At 58.3% G+C, this 13,919-nt stretch overlaps 1 non-coding gene across 1 annotated transcript; it reads right to left on the minus strand.

Annotated features, from left to right (window-relative positions):
* Nucleotides 1-8,594: 8,594 nt before the first annotated feature.
* On the minus strand, nt 8,595-8,788 carry LOC142766487 (U2 spliceosomal RNA). The gene has a single exon (XR_012884546.1). It is a non-coding gene; the product is annotated as a U2 spliceosomal RNA (small nuclear RNA).
* Nucleotides 8,789-13,919: the final 5,131 nt, after the last annotated feature.

A 13,919-nucleotide genomic window follows, 5' to 3' on the forward strand; every position in this document is an offset into this window, starting at 1 on the left:
ATTGAACTTCGTACAAAATGTGACAGGCATTATTATGCATTTACAAAAAAAAACTACAAACAGGGGGCACATTGAATATATACAATTGTACATTTGCACAACCAGATACAAAAGAGCGTGTTATCTATACCTATTTATAACACAAAGTTAAAATAATCAGGAAAAAAAACAGACACGTTTCAGCTGCTATGTTTAACAAAGGGAATATGCAGGGGTGGGGGGGGTCGCATTGTATGTACATATATACAGTCCTGTTTACATGAACAGAGATAAATACTAATGGGAGCGCACGAAGCATATGTACCTATGCTTCCACAAAGTATGAAAAAGAGGATATATACAAAATATGAGGCACTATATACATATTTACAATAACCAACCACGCCTTGGTGTCAACAGACGGGGACAGCGGCACAAAACAGTGTCAAAAAAACTCGCTTCACCAGAGTGCAAAATACTTTATGCGAACAGGCACTTCAGTGGTGTATCTGGGGAGAGGGGCGAGGGGGGTCACCTTGGTTTTTTGACTTGACATGTATCGATCATAAGTTGGTCGACTCCCCGCAAACCGAGAGCGGTTAATAGCGTAAGATTGGGGAGACCAACTTGCCTTTTCTCAGCAAGAAGAATTTCGTGTGCCAGCGGCGAAGGAACATCTCCTCTCCGCTGGCCTCGAGTTCCCGAGTTAGGAGCTCCCACACCAACCTTCTGATACGCGTAACGGCAGGTGGCGCCACCCGAACTGGCCGTCGCCGCGCTTCCGCGAGTGAGCGGCGCTGCCACACAACGAAGAGAGTACAGGCGGTCACCAGCCGTGCAAACGCGCCTTTGTTGCGTCTGTGACCTGGTGGGGGGCGGATCCCAAAGGTATGCGCTACCATGCGCCAGACAGGCCGCGAGGCCGACCACTCGAGCAAGGCATGCTTTTGCGTTTCGGGTGCCCGGCAGTTTTGGCAGTGGTCGTCGGGCACAATGCCTAGTTTCTTCAAGCGACACCTAGTTGGGAGGACCTCCCACGCCCTTTTCTAGAGAAAGTCCTGGATGTCGCAGGGTAGCAGGCTATGCAGCAGGGAGAGGTCGCGTTTAGCATGCCCCGCTCGTCGCCGGTCCTTATCGCTGAGCTGGCTTGCCGTAAGCGCCTCCATTATGCGGGCCGGCTGCTCCGCGTCCGGGTCGTGATTCGGCACTTCCTTGCGCAGCATGCGGGCTGTCGCTGCTAATGCCTTGTAAAAAAGCGACGGCGTGCGGGCCGGAGTGTTGACCGGCATCCAGCCAACTGTTACACGGGCCGCTCCAATAGAGTAGCAGGCCTCTCCCAACATAGTTTTCTGCTTGCGCCAGCTTGCGGGCCGTCTTCAAGGCAAGCACTTTGCCCGAGGTGAGCGCGTGCGGGAGGCCTAGCCCCCCCTCTTTAACTTCAAACTGGAGAAGGGCTCGTTTGACGGGGGGTGGTGTCCTGCCCCATGGCAGGTCATTGGCTAACAGCCAAGTCGAGTGGCCACCCGCGCCGGCATCAATGTCACCCTGCTCACGTATGAGGCCAAGGCAAGAATGCTTGTCTTGATTGCGATGGCCTTTTCACGCAGGGTCAAGTTAAGCAGTGCTGCACGCTCGGTGAGCTGTGCCGCCCTGTCGATGACCCTCGTCCATACGGAAACGTCGACGCCTTCTCGGGAAAAGTAGACGCCGAGGACCTTAACCGTGCAGACCGGTTCAATGTCGCCAATTGCTTCAGTAGGGAACGAACCGAAGAGCAGTGCTCGACTCTTTCTTTCGTTCAGTTCGGCTTCTGACACCTTAGCGTATAGCTCAAATACGCTGCGGAAGCGGTCGAGACTTTGTGCGTCCTTGAGGAACAGGGATATGTCGTCGGCAAACGCCAGGACTCTGATCTCTTTGGTACCGGTCATTGGCAGGCCCCATATACACTCGTCGCTGGCCAGGGTAGTCAGCAGGGGCTGAATGGAAAGTACAAACAGGGTTGGGCCCAAGGGGCACCCTTGCCTGATGCCTCTCGTGTACCGAAAGAAGTCCGTAGTCCTGCCGTTCATCGCGACACAGCTTCGCAAATCGGAGTACAGGAGCCTTACGACAGCCACAAACTCCCGCGGGAGCCCGAAACGGCGGAGCACTTAGAAAAGCCACATGTGTCTGACCCTGTCGAACGCCTTTGCTTGGTCGAGGGACAGGAAGGCACCCGTGACTCTCTTCTGGGCCGCGTATTCGAAGACGTCTCGTGTGGCTGTGAGGTTGGCGAACATAGACCGGCCAGGCATGGCGCAGGCTTGGTGGGGAGCGATCAAGTCTGGCAAGAAGGTCCTCAGCCTGGTGTTAAGTATGGACGCCACGATCTTATAGTCTACATTGAGTAGAGAGATCGGGCGCCATGACGACAGTTCTCGTGGGGGTGCACCGTCCTTGAGGATGAGGGCTATGTGCCCCACGCTGAAGGAGTCGGGTTTCGTGTGCCGCTGGAGGACCATGTTGACCACGGCCAGGAGCGGGGCGCACTAGACGTCAAAGAAAGTCGTGTAGAAGCTGGCCGTCACTCCGACGGTGCCCGGAGCCGAGTTCGGTGGCATGGCTCGGATAGCTATGCGGAAATCCTCCTCCGTTGCTGGACCACACAAGACTGTGCACTCATCTTCGGCAAGTCGAGGCAGGTGCGAACACAGACCGTTCATGAGAGCTGCCTCTGGGGGAGGGCCGCAAGAGTCTGGTTCGCGGAAAATGGCCTCAAAGTAGTCACGGCACTCCGCCTCGATCTCAACGGGGTCGGAGATGAGGCTACCATCAGGACGTTGCAAATCTAAGATCCAGAGAGAGCCGTTCCCACGTGCTTCGGTCAAGTCCGGTCCCGCTGGTTCCCCCGCAGTAGTCCCTTGGTCGCGTGGGTTGCGCACGTGTTCCCGAAGAGGCGGTCGTGGTGAACCTGCAGCGAGTGGAGGTAGTCGCGCATGCATGCCGTGAGGTTGTCCGCGCTCTGTACTATCCGCATTCGGCGGAGTATCTCATTCATTTGTTGCGTGATACGCTTCTTCATCACGCTGCCTTCTTCTTGCAGAAGTGCTCTCCATCTAGCTTTCAAGTCATCCCATACAGCCGGGCTGGTGCAGGGGGTAGCCTCAATCGTCTCTTCCAGGTACGCGGATATTCTCGGGGCGCTCGTACGGTCTTGGATGAGCGCCGGATGAAGTCGCCAAGCTTCGTTGCTGAGGTGACGGCCAGGTGTCCCCCTCACTGTTGTTACCAACGGGAGGTGATCAGTTCTCTCTGAAAGCCCTTCGGGGAGGGCGAGGACTTCGCACGCCATGATGGAGTTGACAAGGCGTTCAGGGACGTAGGCCTGGTCTAGTCTGCTGGCCGTGGTCCGAGAGGTCCGAGTGGGGACGAACTCGTTGCCGTGTACGTGTACCCATGCGTCCGTGAGCCACAGGTGCCGGAGGATCTTCACCAGCTCTTTGGCGTGGTAGGTCAAGCCCCCTTGGCCCGGGCCCCGGACGTATCTTGTGGAGTCCATGTCACAGTTAAAGTCACCGAGGACCACATAAGGGACGGGCTCCAGCAGGTAGCCGTGCAGCTCCTTAAAGTACGGATTGGTGTCCGATCTGGTAACCGGCGCATAAACGTTCACAAAGCGCACCTTGGACCCGTCGACGAAGACGTCGAGCACAAGTGTGCGCCAATTCGCTCCGAAAACACAATGCGACTTTCGCCGAAACCTGTCCGTGACGAACACGACACCAACGCCGCAAGCCCTCGCGGATGTTAAAGAATAAAAGCCGTCAACTTGGCAGTTGCGCCTGAATAAGGTAACATCAAGCGGGGAGCGAAAATTGGTCTCCTGCAGAAAGAGGAGGTCGATGCGCTTAGTTCGGGCGAACGTCACTACAGCGGTTTGTTTATTTCTGTCGCGAAATCCGCGAATGTTTAATGTGGCGAACCGCGGCGTGGCCATGATCCGTCAGTTGGAGCGTCATGTCTCGCTTGGGGGGAGAAGGAAGGATGAAGGGCGAGATAACCAGGCGAGTTGGGCATCAGCGGAGCGCGGGCGAAGGGGAGCGAGGAGGATACTGCACTAGGGGAGAGAGGGCCCAGCCAGGTGAGAGTGGGACAGCGTAGGGCGAGGGGAGTGGGCGAGTGGAGTGCGAGGCGAGGCGGGAGAGCGGAAGGCCGCGAAGCCGTCGGAGCAGGCGCGCCGCTTCGTTCTTTGAGTAGTCTTCTCAGGACTTAGGCGGCGGCTCCCGTTTGCCCCCACCCGCTTGCTCAAGCTTCTGGGACTTCACATGTGTCAGAGCATCGCTGTCGCTGCTTTGGCCTACCAGTCCTGATCTGGGCTGCCGGGCGTCCTTGCTAGCGGTCCTCTCGTCTACGTCACGCTTGTCGTCGCCGGGGCGTCTTCGCGAGCGTGAGCGTGACCGCTGCTCGAGGCCGTGGGGTGACTGGCCCGTCCTCGCATCAGACTTGCGGCTTGACCGTGCCGTTGGGGCGGGGGAGGGACAAGTCGGGGTAGGGTTCTTGCGCTCACCATCCTCGGGTAGGACGTAGTACCCTTTGCTCTTGATGGGCAGTTCGTCCTGAGCGGGGTTTTGGGGATGGGCCTCCAGGCCTTCTGAGGTAACTAGCGCTAGCACGTTGGCCGACGTTGGCGGGATGGAGGAGGGGACCCTTCCCTGTTTGGTGACGTCGTCGGCAGGCGCCTTTTTAACTGGTGACGTTGTTGCGCGGTCCACCTTGTCCGCCGGGAGTGCCAGCGGTGAAGGGGGGGGGCGGACTGCGCGGAAGCAGTATCTGAGAGACTCGGCTCTGTTTCAGAAGGCGCGGCCTCCTCACTCGTCTCGCTCTTCTCTCTCTCGCTGGCATTTGAATCCGCCTCGCTGCTGCTAGTAGGCGAGTCGGTGTTTATGGCGTCGTTGATTCGCTCCCTGGCTGCCGTGCTGGGCTTGGTCTTAGGCGCAAGCACCTGAAGGCGCGATTGTGGCTTTTCTGTCCGGGGCGATAGTGAGCCACTAGGTGGGGCTAGGTTAGACGCGTGGTCGGAAGTCGAGGGGAACCCGCGGGCGGCCGACGCGTAGGATCGCCTTCTGAAACACTCCTTCGTCCGGTGGTGACCCCCACAACGCTTACATTCGCTTGTACAGCCCTCAGTATCATGCCCCAAAGCTCCACATCGTTTGCAAAAGGGAGCGCAGCATGCCGTCGCCATGTGGCCCACTTCGCCGCAGCGTGCGCAAACTCGCCGCATACCGCGGTACTCGAACACTACGCGTTGCCCTGCGATAGTCGTGAAGTTTGGCACCGGTTTGCTCATCTCGATCTTGATGACCCTTATGCCGTTGAGCTTGTTTTGGCGTGTGGCCACAGTGGCGAACTATATGCCCCTCACTTTGCCGTACTGAGCTAGGGCGTTCCTAAGTACGTCGTCGGATAAGTAGGCGGGGTACCGGTAGGCATTTACGTACGTAACCGGCGGCCCTACGGCCTCAAGCGGTACGTTTTCGCCATTAACCCGGAAACCTTCCGCCACCATTATTCTTGTCGCCTGACTGGCGTTACGCGTACAGAAGAGGAACCTAGCCCCGCCCATGTGCTGAAGGACAAGTACACTGTCGTCCCCAGATACTAGTTCTATCGCGTCGATAAGGTCATCGATCGATACGTCGCCTTCCGGCGCTGTAAACATGAAGCAATTCTCCCTCACCGGGAGGTCGGACGTCGACGCCATTCTGGTGCGCGTTGCTGCTGGCTGCCAGGAAGGCGTGGCTGATAGAAACTGGTCTCGTGCAGGCGAGCTGCACACTAGTAGGACTGCAGCTTGCCGAGGCGGGTGCCGCACGGGTACAGGAGGCGCCGGGGGGTTGCAGGAGGAATCTGGGACGGCGGACGTGGACCGGGGGCCTTGCTTCACCAGGCATGGGACGGTTGGGCGCCGGACAGGGAGGTCCGAAGCCCAGGGCGGCGGTCGCACGTGCGGGATGGCGATGCCGCGTAGGCTTGCTTTGGAGACTTCAACCCCGGGGTCGACGTCAGCGTGACGTGACCCTGGGTCTCGCGCGATGGCGCAAAGAAACGGCTAGCTCGACAATTGGTCTAGCCAAAAGGCCGAGAAGCGATGCAATTCATTAGCACTTAATTAAAATCTATTCTTTCACACCTCGTACTTAGTTCTGGCCAAAAGCCAGGCAAACAGTAGAAAAGCAATTCCGACGTCCACCCATGCACAACCAGCATTGTGCACCGACAGTGGCAGCGCTGGCTTCACGGAATTGCTTTTATCCCTAGTCCACTTGAAGTTTCTTCTTTCGCTTACAAACATGTTAAAACTGAAACCATCTTTTTCCCAGAAGTCGAAGCCACGCGTGCTTGCTTGCACGCGTACTCTCGAATGCGCCCATGACGTCACACCAACCAAATGCTTGCCGGCGAACATTATCAGGCATGTCGCGAGTGATGCTACAGCACTTGTTTTAAAAACTGATGCACAGTGCACATGTCCAACTAGAGCACCAAAGCTTGGAAGAAAAAAAGAAAAAAAATGACTCTGCAAAATGTGACTACGTCACCCATCCAACATGGCTTCTGCGCTGGCTGCCCGAGAAACGCCTCTGCAACGACGCCCACAATCATCGGCAAAAAGGTGGTGCATTTGGCTGCTTCAGTGCGCTCAACGTATGCCTTGCAAGTTCCGACGTGGCGGAACACCGCACCGAAGCCGACGAAGGTCCTTCCGTGAAAGGCAGACCCGGGAATGCGTGCGAAACGTCTACCGCGTGCGTTGTGAAGCCGGAGAATGAAGGGTCATGTGGCAGAGGGTGACGGAACGTGAGTGTGCGACATGCCGCTGCGATGTCGTTCAAGCGTTCAACAGGCCGGCAGGCTCTGCCTGTCGTGGTCAAAACGCTTGTCCAAGTTTTGCTGATTCCGAGGGGTAGGAGTGCTATGGTGGCGTGTACGAGGCGCTGGCGCGTCGCTCCGTCGATCGTGCTGGATGACGGACATGAGGCGGCAGAAGGTGGTCGTCAAGTGGTCGCGGAAATCAGTGGAGAAGTACTCGCCTGCGCTTTTCGTCGAATTCCGCTGAGTAAGGTGCGAGAAGACTCGTGACAAACGGTCTTCGTGTCTTCGGTAGACGGGTGGTTGCACAAATGCGACCGTGCGTCAACGTGCAGCCATATTTGTGGATTATTTCGCCCCATTACGATAGCTTCGTCACTGTGCTCGCTGGTGTTGCTTGTTTTTGTTGACCTTCACTTGTGGCTCACACCCACTGTGGGTGATTGGCCGGTTTGTTGTTGTTCTGCTTCTTCGACTGATACATATTCGGCTTAGTGAAGCTGTGAGGAGTGATGAGTGGGTACAGAGGCAAAGCACAGCAAAGTACGCCCGGGGCGTGATCTCACGCGTCCTGGGTTCTACGGCGCTTCAGGTACGTGCGTGGTCTCTTAGACGTGGTACGCCTGAAACGCACTAGACGTGGTACGTCTAGTGCGCAATTTTCTTGGAACTTCCAGCAACTGGCGATTCCATTCAGGTGAGCGTGCGAGGATGTCTGTTGTAATTAACGAGAGCCAACGATGGATGAGCTGGTGTGAGATGGTGTTCATAAATGTAGTGTGTGATCAACAAGGCGATGGCCGCCGTGGTGGTGTAGTGGCTGTAAGGTACTCGGCTGCTGACCCGCAGGTGGTGGGATCGAATCCCGGCTGCATTTCCCTGTGCTCAGATTAGGGTGCACGTTAAAGAACCCCAGGTGGTCGAAATTTCCGGAGTCCTTTATTACGGCGTCTCACGTAATCATATGGTGGTTTTGGGACGTCTAACCCCACATATCATCATATCGTCATCAAGGTGATGGCTGAGGGCGCCAGCGACGTAGCTGACCGCGTGGCAACCAATTACGGCCACCGGTGGTAGAAGCTGGGACCCAGGTCAGTGGACATAGGAAAAGCACATCGGGGCTTTGCCGCTCCACCGTACAGCAGGTGTGTGCGGGGTGGGTCCTGTGGCGTACTTTGCGGTTTTAATTTGTGATGGGGAATAGTGTAGATGCGTAGACGTGGCGAGAGCACGCGTCTTCAGGTTAAGACGTCGCGTGAAGATATGAAATAAAAATGCCTTCGCTTGTCACTGCAACTGTAAAAAGAAACACCAACACCCATTTTTTAGAGGCTGTTTTATTTTTCGTTCCGTAATGGGTGAATTTGAAAAGCGGAAATAGCTTAGCACATACGCACTTCTAGCTTTCCTCTGAAACAGTAATAATAAATTACTCAACAGTTTTAATAATGTGATTAGCGATGTTTTAAAAAAACTGAGTATGTACGTGTGAACATAACCAAAAAAAACAAGGGGCCCTCCAATTATGACATTTCCACACAAACATTCATTTTCCCAGAGAAATCGTAAGTGATTGAACGCAGCTAGTGCACTCCCCGCACGCGAATACCGAGCCGGCGCGAATACCGCGTCACCCGGGGCGGCGTGACGTCAACGTTTCGGACACTCGCCGCACCCACGCCGTTTACCCCGATATCCTTGGTAAATTCGAACACTCTTTCTGTCATTGAATTTATTGTCAAACTCACCCCCGCAGGCGTGAGTGGGCCGATCCGGGAGGTAGTGCAATACCGGGCCAACCCGTGGCGGAGGTGAAGCAAGTTTCAAGCACTCCGCCGCATTGCAAAAATAAGTTTAATATCTTGGATCCAAATAGGATCCGTATCAGATATTAAGCTGATAAGAACATATACATTTTTATTAATGTTTCATGGGGCCGTAGAAAAATGAGTCCGACTATTAGACATGGCTTCTTCCCGCAACATAATTGACGTTAGCGCAACAGCCAAAACAGGAAATGGCGCATGACAATCGACGCTTTCGGGGCACTTACAATGATGCATTTGGGGAATTCGTACAAGGTCGGGAACGAGTTCTACCATATCATACAATGATAATGCATTTATTTGCATTTTCCAAAGGACGAGCACGCAGAGTTTAGTTTGACTGCCGTAAGTGTTCGTGATATACCCTCGTGATGCGGCAATCACTTCACTAACGCATAGTTTCTTGAATAGGCGCAGGTAAAGACTCGAACATATGCGCCGAAGTACACGGTCGTTCCTAGAGTCCCAAGCGCCGAGGGCTCCCACGATGACGGCGTCGACGGTGACCCGCTGGTACCGGCGACGGAGAAACGCCGCCACCGGCTCGTAATGAGCCAGCTTGGCGTTACGGGCGTTCTCGAATGCATCCGGCGTATTCTCGAACGGGCACGTGACGTCGATGACAATCGCCTCTTCGCCACGCACCAGGACGAGATCCGGACGCAGGCCCGTGTCTCCGACAGCCTGGTTCTTGAAGGCCACCGTGAACTCGCGGGAGGCGGCAGTCCGCACGCGGTCGACGATGGCGTTGTGGCGGGCCCGGTAGAGCGCACTGCGAGGCATGCAGTGGCATACCACATGCGGCAGCGTCTCCCTCAAATACCCGCAGACGCGGCACCGCTGGTCCCTGTCCGGCGCGCCCCACATGCGAGCGCCGTTGAGTGGGAGCAGGTTCAGGCAAGCCCTATGCACGAACCGCCAGTCCGCAAAGGTGGTGAAGGCGCCCGTCCGCATAAAATGGGAACTGGCGCGATCAGCCGCCACGCAGGCCAGCACCTTCCCTTGGTTGGGGAGGTCGTGCAGGGCGCGGTCCCATTGTCTGGCCAGGATCTCACGCAGCGTCCGCATGACGCGGCACCGGTGCTGCAGAGTTATCGTCGCGTCGACGCAGGTGAGCCGAACGGCGCCAGGATCCAGGGTCCATGCGACGTTGTAGTACGGGACGCTTTTCGGGCATTGGTCCAGACGGATGGCAGCTGGGTGGCCGGGACCCGGAACCCGTCTCCAAGCGACCCCCCGAGGTAGGACTCCAGCTCAAAGCGGGTGACCTCCCAGCCGAGGCGGGAAGTGGCGGTTGCGTAGGCGTCGTCCAAGGCCATCTGCCGCAGTTCGGTGTCGGGGGACGTCAGAAGATTGAAGGCGGAGTCGATGCGGCAGAGGTCGCTAAGCTCCGCCGCAACGGGGATCCCGACGGCACCACCGGAGGCGGATCCGTAGAGGTAGTTTGTCGCCGCGTTGGTGGGAAGTTAAAGCGTCCGCTTTACCAGCGGCCGCACGGCGTCGTCCAATCAGCGCCAGTCCGTCGTAGACAAGACGCCGCATCGCATCTGGAAGTTGAGCGCCGGGTAGACGAAGGTCCGGAGGGCATCCAGACGCTGCCACGGCGCCAACATTGATGACATGATCGCCCGGGCTTGGGCGAGAGCGATCTCGACGACGGAACCGGAGCCAGAGGGGATCCAAAACCAATCGGACGTCCCGGGTACCGCTGCGGCTCAAAGTCGCGCAGCACCGAGATGGGGATGCCCGAGACTCGGAACTCCGTCTGGCGCATCCCCACAGGTGTCTATCCGACCATGTGGAAGGACGCGCACTTGGACGGGTTTAATGACAGGCCCAGGGACGCGGCGAGGGTCTCGATCCGGTCGATGCGTTGCTGAAGTCTGCGCGGGGTCAAGGCCAGGGGAGTCAGGTCGTCCGCGTAGGCAAGGATCTTGTGGTCGGAACCACCACCCTGCAACGCGCGCACGACCGGGTCGATCACTAAGTTGAATAAGATTCCACTCAGTGGGCAACTCTGACGTAGCCCTGCCAGGACCGGGATCGGCTCGGTTGTTCCCTCGGCCGCCAGGATACAGGTGCTGTTGTCCCTGTAAAGGTCGCCGATCAACTCTGTAAACACGGAGCCGGCGCCAGCACCTTGCAGGGCGTCGAGCAAAGCCTGGTGTGGGACTGAGCCGAACGCGTTGTGGAAATCCAACAGCGCCGCACACAGGTCGGGGCCTCCAGATCGGGCGATGTCGAGCCTGCACTGTAGAATATAGTTAAGTTCGAACACGCCGTCGTGCGGAAGGAAGCCCTTCTTGCACTTCGACAATACGGCGTGTTCGATCATCCAGGCCTGGGGCCGGGCTGCAAGGCACTTAGCGTATAACTTCGCTGCCGTGCAGCCGAGGTCTATGGGCCGCCAGTTCGACGGGACTTGCGGATCCCCCCTCTTGAAGATGAGGACGGTCCCCGTCGTCCTCCAGGAGACCGGCGTTCGGCAGTGGTGGAGGCAGGCGTTGAAAAACGCTATCAGGAACCATGCTTCCGGGTCGACCGTTCGCCAGTGGTGATAGGTTAGACAGTCTGCCCCGGGAGCCGTGTTCTCTGACTTGCGCAGACGCCCGTACACCTCGTCGGTCGAAAAGTTCGACGTGTTGACGCCCGCCGGAGCCGGATCGCGTCCGAGAAGCAGGGTAGAGCCGGCTTGACGGGCCGACCGCGTGTGCCCCAAGTGATCTTGTAAGTCTTGCAGCGGTATGGCACACGTCTGTGGCAGTCCCTCCAGGATCAGCTGAACCGCGCGTCGACGGTTGCGGCGGTACAGCCGCTGTATGTCGACCGCGTTCGATGGGTCGGGCTGGTGGCGTTGGCGACCAGGACGCACCGGTGGGAGACGCACCGCCTCGACAGCCAAGGCGACGCCCGCGTCCATGCTTCCTCGCATTGGGCCCATGACTCGTCGGTGGGCAGGTCCCGCAGCAAGGAGCGGAGCACGCGTGCCTGGTCCTCGACGAGGTGCGTGTGGTCCGGTGGCATCTGGAGCGTTGCGGAGTCGGTCTCGGGATGCTCCTGTACTTCGTCGGGATCCGCCGCGGCCTCGTCTACGGACGCGGGTGGCGACGGGGAGGAGGCAGGAGACACCGGGGACCCGGGCAGAACGACCGGGGACGACCCGGCATCGAGCGGCGGCGAAGACACCGCGACGTCGTAGGAGATTGTGTTGTCGTCGTCGTCGTAGAGTAGAAACGCGGCATCGCGAACGGGTGAAGCCGCCGACGAGCCGCGCGGGGCGGGAGACGCGCCATTGGACGACGATGAAAGCCCGAAGTCGTACGGAACCAGGGCTTGCCTGGCGGACGACGAGGGTCTTGGCGACGCAGGATCAGTCGCCCGTGGTTACCCGACAACGGGCGAGTCCACGGAAACGCCGGCGGGCGTCGGGACCCCGATGTGCGGCGTAGGTGAGGACGTGCCTCCGGCGTCGCGCAAGGGCTGCTCGGAGGGGGCCGGGCTTGCGGCAGGAGATGGTGCCGGAGAACCGGGGACGGAGGCCGAGCCCACGGACGTCGACGAACCGCTGGACGACAGGTACACGAAGGCAGACGGTTCGCCGATCGACGCGGGCGAAGAGGCCCCCGACCTGGCGGCCGGAGACGAGGAGGGCCGCACCGGAGGTGTTGCGTCAGAGGGCGATAGGCCCCTGAGGCGTCGCGAAGCCCGGGGTGCTGCTGGCGGCGAAGAAGAACCCTATGCGGACGATGACGTGTCAGACGATGTGCTGACGTGGTGCACACGCCGGGCAGGCCCGCGCTCGCGAGCGGCGCCGGACGGCCTAGCCTGGTCGATGTGGCATCGCAGGTGGTTGGTCAGGCCGCGCTTGGTCGTAAACTTGGCGTCGCACACGCCACAGTGACGGCGAGGCGTCTCCGTTGATGGCACGAGCGTGGCCCTTGCCAGGCAGTAGTGGTACGAGGGCCGGGACGTGAGCGGCGAGTCGCACACCGAGCACACGTAGATTCGCTCGTTCACACGAACGCCGTGTTCGAATTCCACGTGGCGGCGCACTGACTGCGCGCGAGACGTCCAAACGGCGCCGCTGTACTTCATGCTGCAGCTGTCGACCGGGCACCGCAGCTCCGCCGGGGCCGGGAGATAAACCCACAGGACGTCGCCGTCCAGGATTGGCTGGCGTGGTTGCACCGGGGCGGAAGGGCGTGAAGACCCCGGTGCTTCGGAACCAGCCGGTCCCGATGAGGACGACGCAGTCGACGCCGGCGATGATGGGCCCGCCGCGGAAGAACCCGGAGTCCCGCGCCGAGGTCGCTGAGGAGGGGGTGGTGCCGGGGAGCCAGAAGGAGCAGCAGCGTTGCGGCGCCTGGCACGACGACCCCTCGCGGAACTCGGGTGGGCAGGATCCATGGCGGCGGGTCCGGCGGGCAGCAGGACCGGACGGCAGCAGCAGGGCCGGGCAGGACCAGGTGGGCCGGGCGGCGTGCGACGACGGTGATGCGGTCACAACGGTGACCACTGCCCGATGACGTCTTCAGGAGGTGGTGACGACTGGGCCGGGCATGCAGCAGGCGGCAGGCGAAGAGCCAAGCAAATAAATGATTTGTTGACTCTCATAGACTGCCGTCCAGTATCAGGGGGTCGCCAGGGCCAGCCAGGACGTCCAAGGCCTTCAAGGTCAGCAGGTCCGCACGTCCAAGGTCCAGGAACGGGAAGCGCCACCGGTCAGCAGCAACAGCAAGTGCCCCTCCGAAAGGGCAGGCGCAGCCAGGAACGTCGCCTTCCCGGGGCGGCCAAGTCCCCGGGAGGGAACGCTTCTCGACCGTGGGCCAGCGGATCAAAGTGGGTCAGCTTAATTAAGCTGATAAGAACAGACTTTTTATTCAATTACATACACAAAAACATCCTAATGGTTAGAAAAAAACTCAAATAGAAAACTGTATATAGGTGTATAAGTTAAAATCCGGTAACGAAAGGGTTAAAAACTGTTAGTACAAATAGGTTAAAAACGGTAAAACTGTGTAGGTGTATAAGTCTAAAAGCATGAAAAAATCGCTTCTCTAAAAACCTTGGCTATATACAATGTCACTGCACTCCAATGTGGCGGCGGTAAATGTCCGTGGAAGCCGCGATCGTGTCACTGATGCACAAGCGTTTCATAGCGCCTACACTTTGATCTTAGCCAAAAGGCCGAGGCCAGAAGGGCTTCCTTCCACACGACGGCGTGTTCGAACTTAACTATATTCTACAGTGCAGGCT

The sequence above is a fragment of the Rhipicephalus microplus genome, chromosome 6 (assembly GCF_043290135.1).
Source record: "Rhipicephalus microplus isolate Deutch F79 chromosome 6, USDA_Rmic, whole genome shotgun sequence".
Taxonomy (NCBI): Eukaryota; Metazoa; Arthropoda; class Arachnida; order Ixodida; family Ixodidae; genus Rhipicephalus; species Rhipicephalus microplus.